The sequence below is a fragment of the Dama dama genome, chromosome 33 (genome assembly GCF_033118175.1).
Source record: "Dama dama isolate Ldn47 chromosome 33, ASM3311817v1, whole genome shotgun sequence".
NCBI classification, from domain to species: Eukaryota; Metazoa; Chordata; class Mammalia; order Artiodactyla; family Cervidae; genus Dama; species Dama dama.
This window is the reverse complement of record NC_083713.1, coordinates 55569042-55587666: the sequence shown is the minus strand read 5'-3', so window position 1 is coordinate 55587666 and position 18625 is coordinate 55569042.

Sequence of the window (18625 nt, the reverse complement as noted above, 5' to 3'; positions counted from 1 at the left end):
TCATTATCGAACTCATATAACAACACATATATTGGTCAATAGTAATCACACCTGTGCTCTGCAAATAAAAACAGCCTCAAAATTCTAGTCAAGAAAGAGCTAAGTCTTTTAAGCAGAAAACATACTTTCAAAGCTTTCAAGAGCTATGACAATGGAGTTGCCACAGTTCACTTATTTATAGTCATTCTCAGGACTGGGAAACACATCAATATCATAAATTATTTTTTAACAGTATCAACCATTTACATATAGACAGCAGAGATGATCTTAGCAAAGACCACCTAATTTCCTGTCTTCTATAAATTAGCAACTAGGAAGCAGTTTTCACTCCTCATAACATCTATTTATATACAGTTTTCTGCTTCATTTCCCAGGTCATCTTGTTCACCCTCTCTCTAAACTGATTATTGCCTAAGCATACTAACCTCATATTTAAACACTTGAATAGTCTTACATATTTTAGTGCAAATTCAACACAACACACATTTACTGAAAAAAAATATTATTGTGAAGAAATATTTTGGATAAAGTGGGAACTTCAAAGATTAACCATAAAAGTTCTTTGCTTTCAATGATATAGGAAGGGGAACATAAACATATGCAACAAAAGTTAATTTGGTATTGATCATCAGTGTGTTTTTAATGGTGTACTTCCCTCATAGTTCAGTTGGTAAAGAATCCACCTGCAATGCAGGAGACCCTGGTTCAATTCCTGGGTCAGGAAGATCACTTGGAGAAGGGAAAGGCCAGTATTCTGGCCTGGAGAATTCCATGGACTATATGGTCCATGGGGTCACAGAGAGTCAGACACGACGGAGCAACTTTCACTTCAACACAGAAGTAGCTATGAAACCTCAGAGAAAATTGTTTTGAATACACTGGGGAGAAAATGCAACAATCTTGGCATCTATGGCGTCTGAGATGGCACTTAATGGAAGTATAGAACTGAGCTGATTGACACAAAAGATTCAGATAGGAGGTGTGAAGAAAAGAGGATGAAATTTAGAACATATTTTTAAAGGTGTGGAGATAGAAGATGGGATTTATCTTTTGAGGTAGAAAGGAGGAGTCTGAATTATATTTTAGAGCAAGTTCTATTAGCCATTGTATATTGTTCTCCTGTAGGGTTGATAGGACTAAATGAGTTACTCCTTACTTTGAAATACTGCTGACATCTGTATTACACTGCTCAGTGACTCTTTCATATATAAACTCCCATTCAGAAAGCTGATTTTCAAGTTGAGCAAATTCAGTTAGGTTTTCTTTCATCATATATATTTTTATTTCAGCTAATATTCAGAATTGTCTTTGGCTAGATTGAATAAAGAGAAAATTACAAACCTTGAGTCAATTTCAATTAGTTCAGCTTCTCAAAATACCCACTTCTTTTTTCTTTTCAATGAAACTTAAAAAATTTTTTTCTTCTATTACTAGCAGTTTTCATGTGTCCATAGGCTATCTAGATTAAATAATTTGCATTTAGCCAAGAAAAGTTGATGAAATGCTCATTCAAAAATTAAAGATGTTTTACTTTTTAGAATCTGATATCTACCAAATCTTAATGAGTCCATCTGTAGGGTTATAATTAAGCTGCCTAAAATCACAAGACATTTGCTAATTGCTCATGAACTAACTTAAACATTTCAATTTCCTACCATATAAAATTTGTAATGAATAATTTTTTAACTTCAAATGGTTTAGCTGCATAGCAATGAGCACCCCCAAAATACACTGGGTAAAATTCTAAGTGCTCAGAAAAACAGAAAAAGTGAATGAATGGGTGGTTGCATGGGCAGTGAAACCTTCCCTCTAAAAAGCAACTCCTTCACTGCCCATCTGCCCTGCAGGAATCACTTGGAATATCCAAGATGGACCATTCTGTTTATAGCTTACTAGGGCACTTAGTGTCAATTTCAGTCTCTAACTTTCATACAGAAAACTTAGTATTAAATATACAACTAGCCAGTCCTATGACTGAATAGATTGCTTTATTTCTCTTATCTTCAGTCTTCTAATCTGTAAGTGAGTGAGTGACAGTCAGTCAGTCATGTCTGACTCTTTGAGATCCCATGGACTATAGAGATCATGTAATTTTCCAGGCCAGAATACTGGAGTGGGTAGCTTTTCCCTTCTCTAGGGGATCTCCCCAACCCAGGGATGGAACCCAGATCTGTGGCATTGCAGGTGGATTCTTTACCAGCTGGGCCACAAGGGAAGCCCTCTAATCCGTAAAGTAGGAACCAATAACAAACACCACAGACCATGCTTGAAAATATCAGCTCTCTCTCCAGCCCTCTCTACATTCTGCAATACCCATCAAAGAACAACTATGCATAGGTTCTAAATACATATTTTCAAAAATAATATCCATAAAATTAGGATAATCAGGACATGCAGGATGTAGAAGAAAGGGTCCAAGGAAATATAATGAAATAATGTCTATCTTTGTGATAATAAACAGCAAACAGTGGTTCTCAAACTTTAATGTGAATATCCTCAGATGGTCTTAAGGGGGTCTTAAGGTTCTACTTTCTTAACAAGCCACTGACAAAATATGCAAATACTGCTGGTCTGCAGATGATACTGAGTAGAAAGTAACAATGAGAAGACACCCAGAAAGCCCTCAGGTCACCCAGTAAGGCATGGTGACAGGGAAAGAATTTTAAGGAGTAAATAGATGTCCAAGTAAATAGATGACCCAGTATCTCACATGACACTGCCTTGCCCTGTATGGCAATATTCATCACCAAAAGCTGTTTATCAATAGACAAACTGAGCTTTGACTCTAGACATAGCCTTTCTGTTGATTCTTATAGGCAGTCTAGGTGAATATCTAAAAACATCCAAGTCCAAAGAAGAGACAGGAAATTGAAATATAGAGAAGGAAGATATTAAAAAACATGAACCAAAATAGTGGCTATCCATTTTCTGGAGAAAATATGGTGGAAAAATAACATTGGGAAAGTAATTGCTTTGGTCATCCAAATATAATTTTTAAAATGGTTGTTTCTTTGATCTCCAAAATGGCTTTTTTTACTGCTCAGCTATATTTCTTTCAAAATTTTCCAAACATAGCTCATTTGCTTCAAATAATTTTTTTCTTTCCCTTGATTTATAGTTACTATTCAGTTTTAATATACCGTGCAAGTACAATATCTATTAAACACCAAGCAGTGGATGGAATTGGGCAAGTTAAATTTGGGGAGCTTCAATTTTCTTCATGTAAATTCCTAAGTCCTCATCTTAGTTCAACACTGAGCTAAAGATAGGATGATGGTAAATTCAGGACCAAAATCCAGGTTTTTAATTCCTAATTCACTTATCTCTCCACATTATCATATCATTTTTTATTTATGGTATTAAGTTGTAATGTAAAACTGAAGACTCTGAAGTTAAAAAAAAATGGTTCAAGTTTTGATTTAAATAGCCTTGGAAAATTATTTAATTTTTTTGATCCTCAGTTATCTCATCTATGAAATAAGGATAACTGTAATATCAATTCCAAGAGACGGTTTGAAGATGATATGACAATGTTTGGCTACCCATCAATTACTATTCAGCCACCTCATAAAAACATGAATTATTGTTCAGAAATTTTGCTGCCTTATTAAAATAATCCATTGGGGATCATAATTACTATTTTATAATGCTATCCTAATACATTTTACTACTCATATTTCAAAACTAACCTGTCATTAATGAATTTTTATTCCAGATGAACCATTTGTCCATAATTATTTTATAAAACAAAAAAGTGTGTATAACTGACTAGTCAGTAATTATAATAACCTTTTATGTCAAATGCATTTTTAAAGGTTTAATATATTTTTCAAAACATGGTATCACCCCTTTCTCTCTTACTTAGACGACTTCTGTCAGCACATTGTTCTTAGGCAACCCTCTACCTAGGGTCATGGTGTCTCAAACCAAAAATCTGTCTCAACAACCCACAGGCCAACAGTGAGGTTAACTGTTTTTGCCTGACATTTTAAAACATCAATTTAAGTTCTTAAATTTCTAATTTAGTATTAGACAAGATTGAAATGAATATGGTTTGACACATACAACATTTTAATTTTTGAATCACCACTAGATTCAAACTTCTTTTTCAAATAAACAATTTCAACAATTATATTCTGTTTCCTAACCTTTAACTGCAATTTAAATCAACAGTCAAGGAACTGGATTCTGACACCTTTGAAACATCTTGCCAATATCATATGCAGGACTGCTTTTTCTAAGTGAAAGGAAAAAAGCACAATGATAATAGGATCCCAGGAGCCTGTGAATACTAGACTAAAGAGAGAAGAGCCAAAAGCAGCTATGTAGATGACAAATAAATTGGCACTTATTTTCACTTTTTTTTCATGGAAATGTAACAGAAAGAAAGAAAAGTTTATGAAGAATCCTCCACACAATGAAATATAAAAGTCCAGCTATTTATAGCTTTTTTTATAGCTATTTATTTCTAATCCAGTGAGATGGAAACAAACTTTCTCAATGCCTTATTTCTCTTCCCTCTGCTCAACCACCAAAGACAATGAAAGGTTTGTAAAAATAACTCTTTGGTTAAAAATGATGATTTTAAATAAAATTTGCTAACCTATAATCATAAAGATAGCATTTCCCATAGACCATAATTAATGGATAATTTTTAAGATCATTTTATGAGTTTCTCTGAAACAATAAAAGTAAAGAAAAAAAATTCAACAATTACAGTATACCTGACATTTTATTTCACATAAACCTACAAAGTATTCATTATCAACACAGAGCAAAAGAAAAAATTGGGACAAGACAAGTAATAAAACTTGCCAAATATTAAGTGACCAGTAAGTGGAAGAAGCTTGGATTCTCCAAAAATAATGCTTTGATGGTAAGGTCTCACTTCTTTTTAATAGAAAATAGGTCATTAAATTTGTGATGCCACAAAATCTTTAATCATTCTGGACTATGATATATGCCTCTCTAAAATAAAGCTGTCTGAGTAGAAACTCTCATTCTGTTTTGTAACTCTATGATATCATGAGTCTAGCTGGGCATACATTGATAAAGTAATTGGCCAAGAATATAGGGTCCTGCCATAATCTCCAAAGTTTGCCATAAATGACCTGAAAAAAGAAAATCCAAATATAATAACAGCTCTATTATAATTCACTCAATAGTGTTGCTTTTGTCTGGAGAGTTAACATACCACACTGAATGCCTCGTCTATTATCAGACAGTAAACGAAGCATTTGGGAGATGGAGATCAATGACATCCCTACATGCACATCAATTGTAGCATAATTAACTAAAACCTAAAACCAGGAAGTTCAAAAATTGAAATGCTCTCCTGTGCACTTTTATATCACCAATCATTGTTGTACATTAATGTACAGGATGTACTTGTGATTGAGGATAGCAGCCTTGACAATTTAATTAAGAAAAGATAAAACACAGTAATACTATAGAGCAAAGTTGGTCTCCTATTTATCAACAAATGCATTAAGAATCTTCTATCATTAAATTACACATCAATAATGGTATGAAATGAAAAGAAACAAGTGCCAAATAGGTTCTTTGATATAAATATCAAAAGTGTTGGAAATGTCAGCCATATACTGAAGTTAAAAAAAAAGTAAATACCTTACTATTCTATGATCTAATTGTACAGTGACAGGAATGGTTCTACAGTTCTTAATAAAATAAAAATTCCATTGAAATAAACGATGTGTCTTAGAACTACCTCATAAGTTCTACCAGACTATACAAATAATATGCAACATATTTTAACTCTTAAGGACACATATATAGAAAATAATGTGGCTCTTGAAATCACAAGGCTCTGCAACATGGGAAGTAAAATAGCCTAACAATCTGAAAACAATCAAGACAAACAATAAAAGTTATATATTTTAAATATATATAGTTTATTCAATTAGGCTTTTGGGAAAAAACAAAGTGGAAAATTCTGGATTAAATTTCAGAGATTACAAGGTAATTTTCTAACAGCATTCTATAAAATCAACAGATCAGGAGAGCAGATATAGATATCTTTAACTTCAAATAGTCTATATTGTCATTATTAAATTTAAAAAATAATTTATTAGAAATCATTTTGCTTTGTTATGAAAGTAAGTGTGAAAGTCACTTGTCACTCAGTGGTATCTGACTCTTTGCAACCCCATGGACTATACGGTCCATGGAATTCTCCAGGCCAGAATACTGAAGTGGATAGTCTTCCCCTTTCCAGAAGATCTTCCCAACCCAGAGATCTAACCCAGGTCTCCAGCACTGCAGGCATATTCTTTACCAGCTGAGCCACAAGGGAAGCCATTGCTTTGCTCAATAAGTATTCAATTTTATGTTTGAAATCATAGTTATAACAATGATTCATATGTAGAATTAGGTGGTAAGAATAATAAAAATATTAAATTTGTCTTTAAGATATTACAGAAAATGTTGGTTTACATTATATGATAGTATTAAAATAAGAAGAATCATTTTTGAAGTAATTGTTCCAGTATATTTTGTATCAGCTCTTAGAAATACAACAAATGCTCCAAATCTTTTCATTTTTCTTTACAACTTTAAGTGAGAATTACAGGGAAATAAAAATTCTGCTTTTCTTCGTTTTGTTTTCAATAATCCACAAATCATTCTGATATACTTCATTCAAAAACTTAGACCAACATTAGTAGAATTTTTGAGAGAATATATTTAATTTCAATGAAGATGTAATAGAACAGGTGTGTAGTAGAAGAATCTTCTACTTTCTGGCTTACATAATGCTGGGCAAGTTGCTTGAACTTTCAGAGACTCTATTATTTTATCTTCTAGAGGAAATAAAATAGCTACTGAAATCAAAGAGTTGTGAGGACTGTACAAATACACAGTTGGCAGCAATACCTTGAGATCTGTAATGATATATTAATGATAGTAATTAATATTAAGGAAAATATTTTTTCCCATTTTATGGATTGAAGGTAGGAATATACTTTTTCACTCTAAGAATTTTTTTTTTCCTAATACTGTTCAAGGAGCACAACTCTCAGGCCCTTTCTGCTCCCTGTATTCACTCTTCTGCAGATAGAAAGTAGATTATCCAGTAGTTAAACTGGGGGAATGACCCTGATGCTGGGGAAGATTGAAGGCAAAAGGAGAAGAGATGGGCAAAGGATGATGCAGTTCAATAGCACCACTGATTCAGTGGACATGAATTTGAGCAAATTCCTGGGGTAGTGAAGGACAGGAAAGCCTGGTGTGCTGTAGTCCATGAGGTAACAAAGAGTCGGACACAACTTAGGGACTAAACAACAACAACAAAAACTGGGGAAAACTATCTAGAAATGGCTATCCCAGCACTACTTGCTTTCCTCCTCTTGCTGGCAGAGAGTGGCTTCTTGCTCCTCTGTAATTTGAGATTTTAGATGGGTTATTAGAAGGATTGTTGTGCACATGGAGTTCTGCCTGGAACTCCCAGAACCTCTACCCCTGGGCTGGGAGAATCTGCACGGTTTTGGGATTTATTTAAAAGAGTGCTTTGGCTCACATATTATGATATTTCCTACAAATTTCACATTATCAACTATAAGGTGAAAATCTGGCATCCATATTAATAATTTAAAATGTAAATCATCTTCTTCAAATGCAGGTAGAACCCGTTCACATGGACTTGGAAAAGAATAGCCCATACACTCTGAAGGTAATTTGTAATAAAAATCACAAAATGTATAAAAGCAAGATCCTGGAATTGGTTGAGGCATCTCTTAGTAACCATTGCTAAGTTTAACACTTATATGCTGTGAATATCCTGGCAGAATTGTTACAAAATTAATTCACAGTTTAAAGTGATCTTTCATTTTGTACATAAATATAAACACTTTTAGAGCCTTCTATTCAAGAAACTAAGAAAATACTGTAGCATGTTCTGAGCATTCTTGTAATTGTTATTTGTGTTCCAAAACAATGGAAATATAGTGTTTTCCATAAATGTGTATTTAGAGTTTAAAGCCATACAACTTAGATTATTTAGAAGCCACTTTTTAAAAGGTAAAGCAAAAAGATCAAATTTAAAGTATTTAACTGAGTATAGCCAAAATATTATCATTTAACATCCAATCAATATGAAATACTGATTAGATTTTTATAGGAATTCATCTGTAGTTTAGTATATATTTTACATTTATCTCAGTTTGGACTAATGACATTTCAAATGTTCAATAGTCACATGTGTTTAGTGCATATTGCATTTGATAACAGTGCAACTGTAGACCATCAACAGAATACTAAGACCTCTCTCTCTCTCTCTCTCACACACACACACACACACACACACACATTCATGTATTATATTAAAGTAAAATCTTCATTAACCTTAATAAGTGAGAACAATTCAAATGAATCCTTTTGATTGTTCTATATTCAGGATAGTATTTTTTTTTTTTACTATGTATATCAGCCTTCTTTTTTTTTCTCATTAGGCATCATTTAGCAAAAAGGAAATTATGTTTTTTAAGCAAGTGAGATAATGAATGGATTTTTTTTCTTGAAAGAGAAAGAAGAGATACATGTAGATTAATTTCACTTACCTTGCAATCTTAGCCCATATAAATTAAATATGTATTTTTCTCAAATTTTTTGCAACACAACTAGTCATTCCATGTCAGAGTGCCTTAAAGCAACTCACAGAGACTTAGCACAGTGAGGAACTGTGTGTTCAGTTGTTCTGATCCATATCGTGAGGCTTATTATTGTACTGACTGATTCACTCAACTTGGTTTCACAAAATTTTTAATTTTCTTAAAGCATATATATGTAGAAAATAAAGCTACAAATATATCAGACTTAAGGACACTACAGATCAAGCCAAGGCTGGGGATCCTTAGAATATCGGTGTTCTCGTCACAGTGTTCCCCGATTACTTATGAAGAGTACAAAATTTCACTCTCTTTTTGGCAGCTCATGCAAAATAGAGCCTTTGATCACTTACACAGTATTTGGTAAGGGAAAATGTTCTGGTCTCTCAGAGCATACAAATTTTCCTCCAACCTGAATCTGAAATTAAGCTTAAAATTCAATTTCTCTGATATTTTCTTTCATTTTTTAAACACTCTTATTCCTAAGCACCTCTTGCAAGAGGACTGAAAAGGCAGAAGTGAAGACCTGCCAAAGCCTCCCCTTGCCTTGCCTAAGTCCAACGTGCTCTTGTCACGTAGCCATAAACACAGAGAAAAACCCCAACTGCAGTACTTTTCTAGTGCACGCGTGTGCACACACACACACACACATTCCTGGATTTCTAAGCATATATAAATAATCATGTCATTTTATAATTCAAACTTTTCCCTAGTTCTCACTACTGTGATCCAAATTCAAAAATAAATAAATAAATACTCTTAAAACTAAATTTAAATGCTAAAGTCTACCTTCTGGGAATAAATCTCAAAATAAACGTTCTAAACTGTGAAAATCGATTTATGTTATCATTGCAATTATGTTAAAAATAAAGGTATACATATAAAAGTACTAAAAGAAGCCAAATGTGTTAACAACAGTTGGTTTCTCTGAATTATCGAATACGGCTGTTGTTTCCTTGTTTATTTTGGAGTTTAAATTTAATTATTTAATAAGTGCTTGTTACTTTTAAAAATGCAAAATTACTCCATAAAATGAAATGAAACAGACATGACTATACAGCCTCAAATACACAGAAAAAACAATTTTGGAACCTCTAAATGTACAGAAGCCTTCAAAGGATTAGGTAACAGTTGACTGAGTTTTTAAAATACATTAGAGATGAACACTATGGTGAATCAGAAACTGGAAAAGCAAACACACCCTAAATACAGGCTGATGCTAAAATATAAAATTGCTACAGAGGAAGTTAAGCATGAGCAAGGAAGGGTGGCCTAGCCAAAATGGATGCAAGATGTTCTCTAAATTCCATACCACACAGGCCCAGGAGAGCTCACATATATGCTACAAAAATAACCACAGAGACTTTTTCAACTCCTGAACATGTGCTCTAGGCACACAGTGGATATAAACTATCCACAAGGGCTTCCTAAAGTAACCTTAGGCAGGAAGGAGCCAACTAAGGGTACATAAATATTCTATACAAACATACATCTGATTATAACAGACTGAATTATGGAATACATGCACAGCAGAGCCTGTTGTTATGAAACTTGCAACTGTCAAATCTTTGTTACAAGACAAGAACCAAGGGAGATAAATAAGCCATCTTGACAAAATCACAGTTTGAACATCTCCTAGAAACTATTTTGCTACTCCTTAAAAAGTTTTCATTATTGTCATTGTTTGGGGCTCAAAAAAATTAATCCCCATCTATTGTACTTTATTTTGGTTGGACTGTTTCGACTTTGCTCATGGATGTATGTGTATATGTGTATATTCTATTATTTTAACTATTGTTTGTGACTGCCATTTGTTTGGGGTTTAACTTTGGTTTCTCATTTTTGGATATTTGTTTTAATCTCACATAATGACATAACAAACCACTTGTGGAATCTTCGCTCCCGACCAGAGATCAAGCCCAGAGTGGGAGCTCCCTGTGTGGGAGCACTGACTCCAAGACCCTAGACTACCAGAGAACTAACCCTCAGTTCAGTTCAGTTCAGTCACTCAGTCGTGTCCGACTCTTTGCGATCCCATGAACTAACCCTAGGGAGTATCAAATAGCGAGAATGCACACAAAGGAACCCACTTGAATACAAGAGCTGGCATCACCCAATCAGCAGCAGCACCCTGTGCAGGGGAACTCATCTAAACAACAAACAAAAAGAAATCCAATCATCAGCAGACAGGAGTATCACCTCACTCAGCCTTGCCCATTAGGGGAAAAACAAACAAACAAACAAAAACTCAGCACAAATCTCACCCTATATGAAGCTTACCCAAACCACTGGACCAAATTTAGGATGGCAGAAACCAAAAGGAAGAAAGAATTCAACCTTGAAGCCTGGGAAAAGGAGACCTCAAACACAGTAAGTTACCCAAAAAAAAGAAAGAAAGAAAGAAAGAAAAGGCAGAGAAATATTGCATAAATGAAGGAACAAACTAGAAACCCAGAAGTCCAAATTAATGAAGAGGAAACAGGCAAACTACCTGAAAAATAATTCAGAATAATGATAATAAAGAGGATCAAAAACCTTGAAAAAAATGGAGAAAAATGCAAGTTATCAATTAACAAAGACTTAGAAGAATTAAAGAATAAACATGCAGAGACAAGCAACACAATTACTGAAATGAAAAATACTCTAGAAGGTTTCAATAGCAGAATATCTGAACTAGAATGAATCAGTGAGCTGGAACATAAAACGGTGTAAATAACTTCTGAAGAGCAGAATAAAGTAAAAAGAATGAAAAGTCCCATAGACCACCAGGACAATATCAAATGTACCAATATTTGAATTATAAAAGAAGAAGAAGAGGAAAAGAAAGGGTATGAAAAAATTTTTGAAGAGATTGTAGTAGAAAATTTCCCCAACATGGAAAAGGAAATAGTCAATCAAGTCCAAGAGGCACAAAGAGTGTCATACAGGTTAAACACAAGGAGAAACATGCCAAGACACATACTAATGAAACTAACAAAGACTAAACACAAGGAAAGAACATTAAAAGCAGCAAGGGAGAAGCAACAAGTAAAATACCAGGGAAAGCACATATGCTTAACAGCTGATCTTTCAGCAGGATCTCTGCAGGACAGAAGGAATGACAAGATATATCTAAAGTACTGAAAGGGAAAAATCTACAACCAAGATTACTGTTCCCAGCAGGGATCTCATTCAAAACTGGAGAAATAAAAAGTTTTTCAGATAAGCAGAAGTTAAGAGAATTCAGCACCACCAAACCAGCTTTACAACAAATATTAAAGAGACTTATATAGTCAAGAAATACAAGAGAAGAACAAAGATCTACAAAATCAACCCCAAACAATTAAGAAAATGGCAATAGGAACATGTATACAAATAATTACTTTAAATGTAAACAGAATAAATGCTCCAACCAAAATACAAAGATTGACTGAATGGATATAAAAACAAGACCCATACATATGCTGTCTACAAAAAACCCACTTCAGACCTAAAGACACATGTATACTGAAAGTGAGAGGGTGGAAAAATATATTCCATGCAAATGATAAACAAAAGAAAGCTGGAGTAGCAATCTTCATATGAGACAAAATAGACCTTAAAATAAAGAAGATTACAAGAGATAAGGAAGGACACTACATAATGATCAAGGGATCAATCCAAGAGGAAGACATAACAACTGTAAATATCTATGCACCCAATATAGAAGCACCTCAATACATAAGACTAACATTAACAGACATAAAAGGAGAAACTGACAGTAACACAATAACATTGAGACTTTTAACACTCCACTCACACCAATGGACAGATCATCAAAACAGAAAATGAATAAGGAAACACAAGTCTTAAATGATACATTAGATGAGATGAATCTCATTGACATCTTCAGGACATTCCATCCAAATGCAGAAGAATACACCTTCTTCTCAAGTGCACATGGAACATTCTCTAGCATAGACCAACTCTTTGGTCACAAACAGTAAATTTAAGAAAACTGAAATCATATCAAGCATCTTCTCCGAGCACAACGCTCTAAGACTAGACATAAACTGCAAGAAAAAACTGTAAGAAAGACAAACACATGGAGATTAAACAACACATTTCTAAGCAACCAACAGGTTACTGAAGAAATCAAAAGGGAAATCAAAAAATTTCTAGATACAAATGACAATGAAAACATGACAACACAAAACTTGTGGGAATGCAGCAAAAGCAGCCCTAAGAGGGAAGTTTATAGCAATACAATTCTACCTCAAGAAATAAGAAAAACATCAAATAGACAACCTAATTTTACATCTAAAACAACTGGGAAAAGAACAAGAAAAACAACCCAAAAAATTATTAAAAGGAAAGAAATCATAAAGATCTGAAAAGAAATAAAAGAAAAAGAAATGAAAGAAACAATAGTAAAGATTAATAAAACTAAAAGCTAGTTCTTTGAGAAAATAAACAAAATTAACAAAACTTTAGCCAGACTAATCAAGAAAAAGAGAGAAGAATCAAATCAACAAAAGTAGAAATGAAAAAAGGAGAGTTTACAACAGACAACGCAGAAATACAAAGGATTATAAGGTACTATTATGAACAACTATGTGACAATAAAATGGATAACCTGAAAGAAATGGACAGATTCTTAGAAAAGTTCAATCTTCCAAGACTGAGCCAGGAAGAGATAGAAGTTATGAACAACCCAATTACAAGCACTGACTGAAATTGAAGCTGTGATCAAAAACCTCCCCAAAACAAAAGCCCAGGACCAGATGGCTTCACAGGGGAATTCTGTCAAGCATTTAGAGAAGAGCTAATGACTATTCTTCTAAAACTCTTTCAAAAATTTGCAGAAGGAATACTTCCAAACTCATTCTACAAGGCCACCATCATCCTGATAACCAAAACCAGACAAAGATAACACACAAAACGAAAACTACAGGCCAATATCACTGATGAACATAGCTGAAAAAATCCTCAACAAAAGTTTTGCAAACAGAATTCAGCAACACATCAAAAAGTTCATACACCATGATCAAGGTAATTTTATTCCAGGAATGCAAGGATTCTTCAATATATGCAAGTCAATCAATGTGATATACCATATTAACAAATTGAAAGGTAAAAACCACATGATAATCTCAATAGATGCAGTAAAAGCCTTTGATAAAATTCAATACCCATTTATGATTAAAAGTCTTCAAAATATGGGCATAGAAGGAAACTAGCTCAACATAATAAAGGCCATATATGATAAGCCTACAGCAAACATTATTCTCAGTGGTGAAAAACTGAAAGCATCCCCCCTAAGATCAGGAACAAGACAAGGGTGTCCACTTTCCCCACTATTATTCAACATAGTTGTGGAAGTCCTAGCTATAGCAATCAGAGAAGAAAAAGAAATAAAAGAAATCCAGATCAGAAAAGAAGAAGTTAAGCTCTCACTGTTTGCAGATGACATGATACTGTACACAGAAAACCCTAAAGATAATATTGGAAAATTACTAGAGCTAATCAGTGAATTTAGCAAAGTTGCATGATACAAAATCAATACACAGAAATCACTTGCATTTCCATATACTATAATGAAAAATCAAAAAGAGAAATTAAGGAATCAAACACATTCACCATTGCAACAAAAAGGATTAAGTATCTAGGAATAAATTTACCTAAGGAGAAAAAAGAACTGTACACAGAAAATTATTAGACACTGATGAAAGAAATCAAAGATGACTTAAATGGATGGAGAGATAGTCCATGTTCCTGGGTAGGAAGAATCAATACTGTGAAAATGACTAAACTACCAAATGTAAACTACAGATTCAATGCAATCCCTATCAAATTACCAATGGCATTTTTCACAGAACTAGAACAAAAGATTTCACGATACATATGGAAACACAAAATACCCCAAGTAGCCAAAGCAGTCTTGAGAAGAATGGAGATGGAGCAATCAACCTCCCTGACTTGACACTGTATGACAAAGCTACAGTTAGGAAGACAGCATGGTACTGGCACAAAACCAAAAATACAGGCCAGTGGAACAAGATAGAAAGACCAGAAATAAACCATGCACCTATGGGTACCTTATTTTTTACAAAGGAGGCAAGAATGTACAATAGGGCAAAGACAGTCTCTTCAATAAATGACTCTGGGAAAACTGGACCACTACATGTAAAAGGATGAAGTTAGAACAGTTCCCAAGACCATACACAAAGATAAACTCAAAACAGATTAAAACCTAAATGTAAGACCAAAAACTATACAACTCTTAGAGGAAAACATAGAGCAGAACACTCGATGACATAAATCAAAGCAAGATCCTGTATGATCCACCTCCTAGAGTAACAGAAATAAAAACAAAAGTAAAAAGTGGGACCTGATTAAACTTGTAAGCTTTTTGCAGCAAAGGAAACGATAAGCAAGGTGAAAAGACAACCCTCAGAATGGGAGAAAATAACAGCAAATGAAACAACTGACAAAGGATTAATTTCCAAAATATACAAGCAGCTCATACAACTCAATGCCAGAAAAACAAACAACCCAATCAAAAAGTAGGAAAAATACTTAAAACTTACATGTACCCAAAGAAGACATATAGATGAATAATAAGCACATAAAAAGATGCTCAACATGACTCATTATTCAGTTCAGTTCATTTCAGTTGCTCAGTCGTGTCAGACTCTTTGCAACCCCATGAACTGCAGCACTCCAGGCCTCCCTGTCCATCACCAACTCCTGGAGTCTACCCAAACCCATGTATATGGAGTCAGTGATGCCATCCAACCGTCTCATCCTCTGTCGTCCCCTTCTCCTCCTGCCCTCAATCTTTCCCAGCATCAGGGTCTTTTCAAATGAGTCACCTCTTTGCACGAGGTGGCCAAAGTATTGGAGTTTCAGCTTCAACATCAGTCCGTCCAATGAACACCCACGACTGATCTCCTGTAGGATGGACTGGTTGGATCTCCCTGCAGTCCAAGGGACTCTCAAGAGTCTTCTCCAATACCACAGTTCAAAAGCATCAATTCTTTGGCACCCAGCTTTCTTTATAGTCCAACTCTCACATCCATACATGACCACTGGAAAAACCATAGCCTTGACTAGACAGACCTTTGTTGACAAGGCAATAACTCTGTGTTTTGATATGCTGTTTAGGTTGGTCATAACTTTCCTTCCAAGGAGCAAGTGTGTTTTAATTTCCTGGCTGCAATAACCATCTGAAGTGATTTTGGAGCCCCGAAAAATAAAGTGAGCCACTGTTTCCACTGTTTCCCCATCTATTTGCCATGAAGTAATGGGACTGGATGCCATGATCTTAGTTTTATGAATGTTGACCTTTCAACCAACTTTTTCACTCTCCTCTTTCACTTTCATCAAGAGGCTCTTTAGTTCTTCTTCACTTTCTGCCTTAAGGGTGGTGTCATCTGCTTATCTGGAGAAGGAAATGGCAACCCACTCCAGTGTTCTTACCTGGAAAATTCCAGGGACAGTGGAGCCTGGTGAGCTGCCATCTAAGGGGTCGCACAGAGTTAGACACTACTGAAGCGTCTTAGCAGCAGCAGCTGCATTTCTGAGGTTATTGATATTTCTCCTGGCAATCTTGATTCCAGCTTGTGCTTCCTCCAGTCCAGCGTTTCTCATGATGTCCTCTGCATATAAGTTAAATAAGCAGGGTGACAGTATACAGCCTTGACAGTATACTCCTTTTCCTGTTTGGAACCAGTCTGTTGTTCCATGTCCAGTTCTAACTGTTGCTTCCTGCCCTGCACACAGGTTTCTCAAGAGACTGGTCAGGTTGTCTGGTATTCCCACCTCCTAAAGAATTTTCTACAGTTTATTGTGATCCACACAGTCAAAGACTTTGGTATAGTCAATAAAGCAGAAATAGATGTTTTTTTGAAACTCTCTTGCTTTTTTGATGATCCAGCAGATGTTGGCAATTTGATCTCTGGTTCCTCTGCCTTTTCTAAAACCAGTTTGAGCATGTGGAAGTTCATGGTTCATGTATTGCTGAAGCCTGGCTTGGAGAATTTTGAGTATTACTTTGCTAGCCTGTGAGATGAGTGCAATTGTGGGGAAGCTGGAACATTCTTTGGCATTGCCTTTCTTTGGGATTGGAATAAAAACTGACTTTTTCCAGCCCTGTGGCCACTGCTGAGTTTTCCAAATTTGTTGGCATATTGTGTGCAGCACTTTCACAGCATCATCTTTCAGGATTTGAAATAGCTCAGCTGGAATTCCATCACCTCCACTAGCTTTGTTCGTAGTGATACTTCCTAAGGCCCATTTGACTTCACATTCCAGGATGTCTAGCTCTAGGTGAGTGTGAGTGATCACACCATTGTGATTATCTAGGTCGTGAAGATCTTTTTTGTACAGTTCTTCTGTGTGTTTTTGCCACCTTTTCTTAATATCTTCTGCTTCTGTTAGGTCCATACCATTTCTGTCCTTTATTGAGCCCATCTTTCCATGAAATGTTCCCTTGGTACCTCTAATTTTCTTGACTCATTATTAGAGAAATGCAAATGGAAACCACAACAAGATATCACCTCACACTGGTCAGAATGACCATCATCAAAAAGTCTACAAACAATAAATGCTGGAGAGGGTGTGGAGAAAAGGAAATGCTCTTGCACTGGTTAGTGGGAATGTAAATAGATATAGCTGCTATGGAAGACACTATGGTGATTCCTTAAAAAAAAACTAGGAATAAAACCACTATGTGAGGTAAGTCACTCAGTCGTGTCCGACTCTTTGTGACCCCATGGACTGTAGCCCGCCAGGCTCCTCCATCCATGGGATTTTCCAGGCAAGAATACTGGAGTGGGTTGCCATTTCCTTTTCCATATGACCCAGCAATTCCACTCCTAGGCATATATCCCGAGGAAGTCAAAATTGAAAAAAGACAGTGTATTCCACTGTTCATTATAGCACTATTTACAATAGCTATAACATGAAAGCAACCTAGATGTCCATCAACAGATGAATGGATAAAGAAGTTGTAGTTCATCTACACAATGGAATGTTATTCAGCCATGAAAAGTGCATTAGAGCCAGTTCTGATGAGGTGGATGAACCTAGAACCTATATACAGATTGAAGTGATTCAGAAAGAGAAAGATAAATATGGTATTCTAACACACATATACAGAATCTAGAAAATTGTTACTGAAGAATTTATTTAAAAGGCAGCAATGGAGAAACAGATATAGAAATAGAGAATAGAGCTATGGATATGGGGAGGGGGAGGAGAGGGTGAGATGTATGGAAAGAGTAACATGGAAACTTAGATTACCATATGCAAAAGAGACAGCCAACGGGAATTTGCTGTGTGGCTCAGAAAACTCAGACAGGGTTCTGTTTCAACCTAGAGGGCTGTGAAAGGGAGGGAGACGGGAGGGACGTTAAAAATGGAGTGGATATATGTATACCTCTGACTGACTCATATTATGTTTTGACTGAAAACAGCAAAATTCTGTAAAGCAATTAGCCTTCAATAAAAAATAAATTTAAAAAATTATTCTTACTGCAAATAACCTTCCAAGCTGAGCTTGTCTTGCTTATCCTCATTCTTTTGCTTCTAGGAAAATACTATCTTTCAACTGATGTATAATATGCTATATTTCAGTGATTTGATTAAATTTTAAACAAACATGAGAACAGGGCTCATGATCAAAACCAATCACTAATATCTTGTAGGCACATTTACTGAGTAAAATTCTTAATACTTCCATACACATTAATTTATTCAGAGAGGCAGTCAGGCAGGTAAAGCACTAATGTGTCGTACGTTTTTTAATATTGAAATGTTTTAAGCATAGAGTTGGAAACAATATTGTGACAGATATCTATATTCCCATCCTCCAGAGTTAGCAACTAACATTTTGCCAGAGTTGCTTCAAATATTATTTTAAAGAAATAAAACATTTCATAAACAGTTAAAGCTTTCCATTGTATTTTATCCCCAAATTTTGCTCTTTACCTAAAGGTAACAACTATCCTCAAATTGTGTTTATTTTCCTTCATATGGTATCA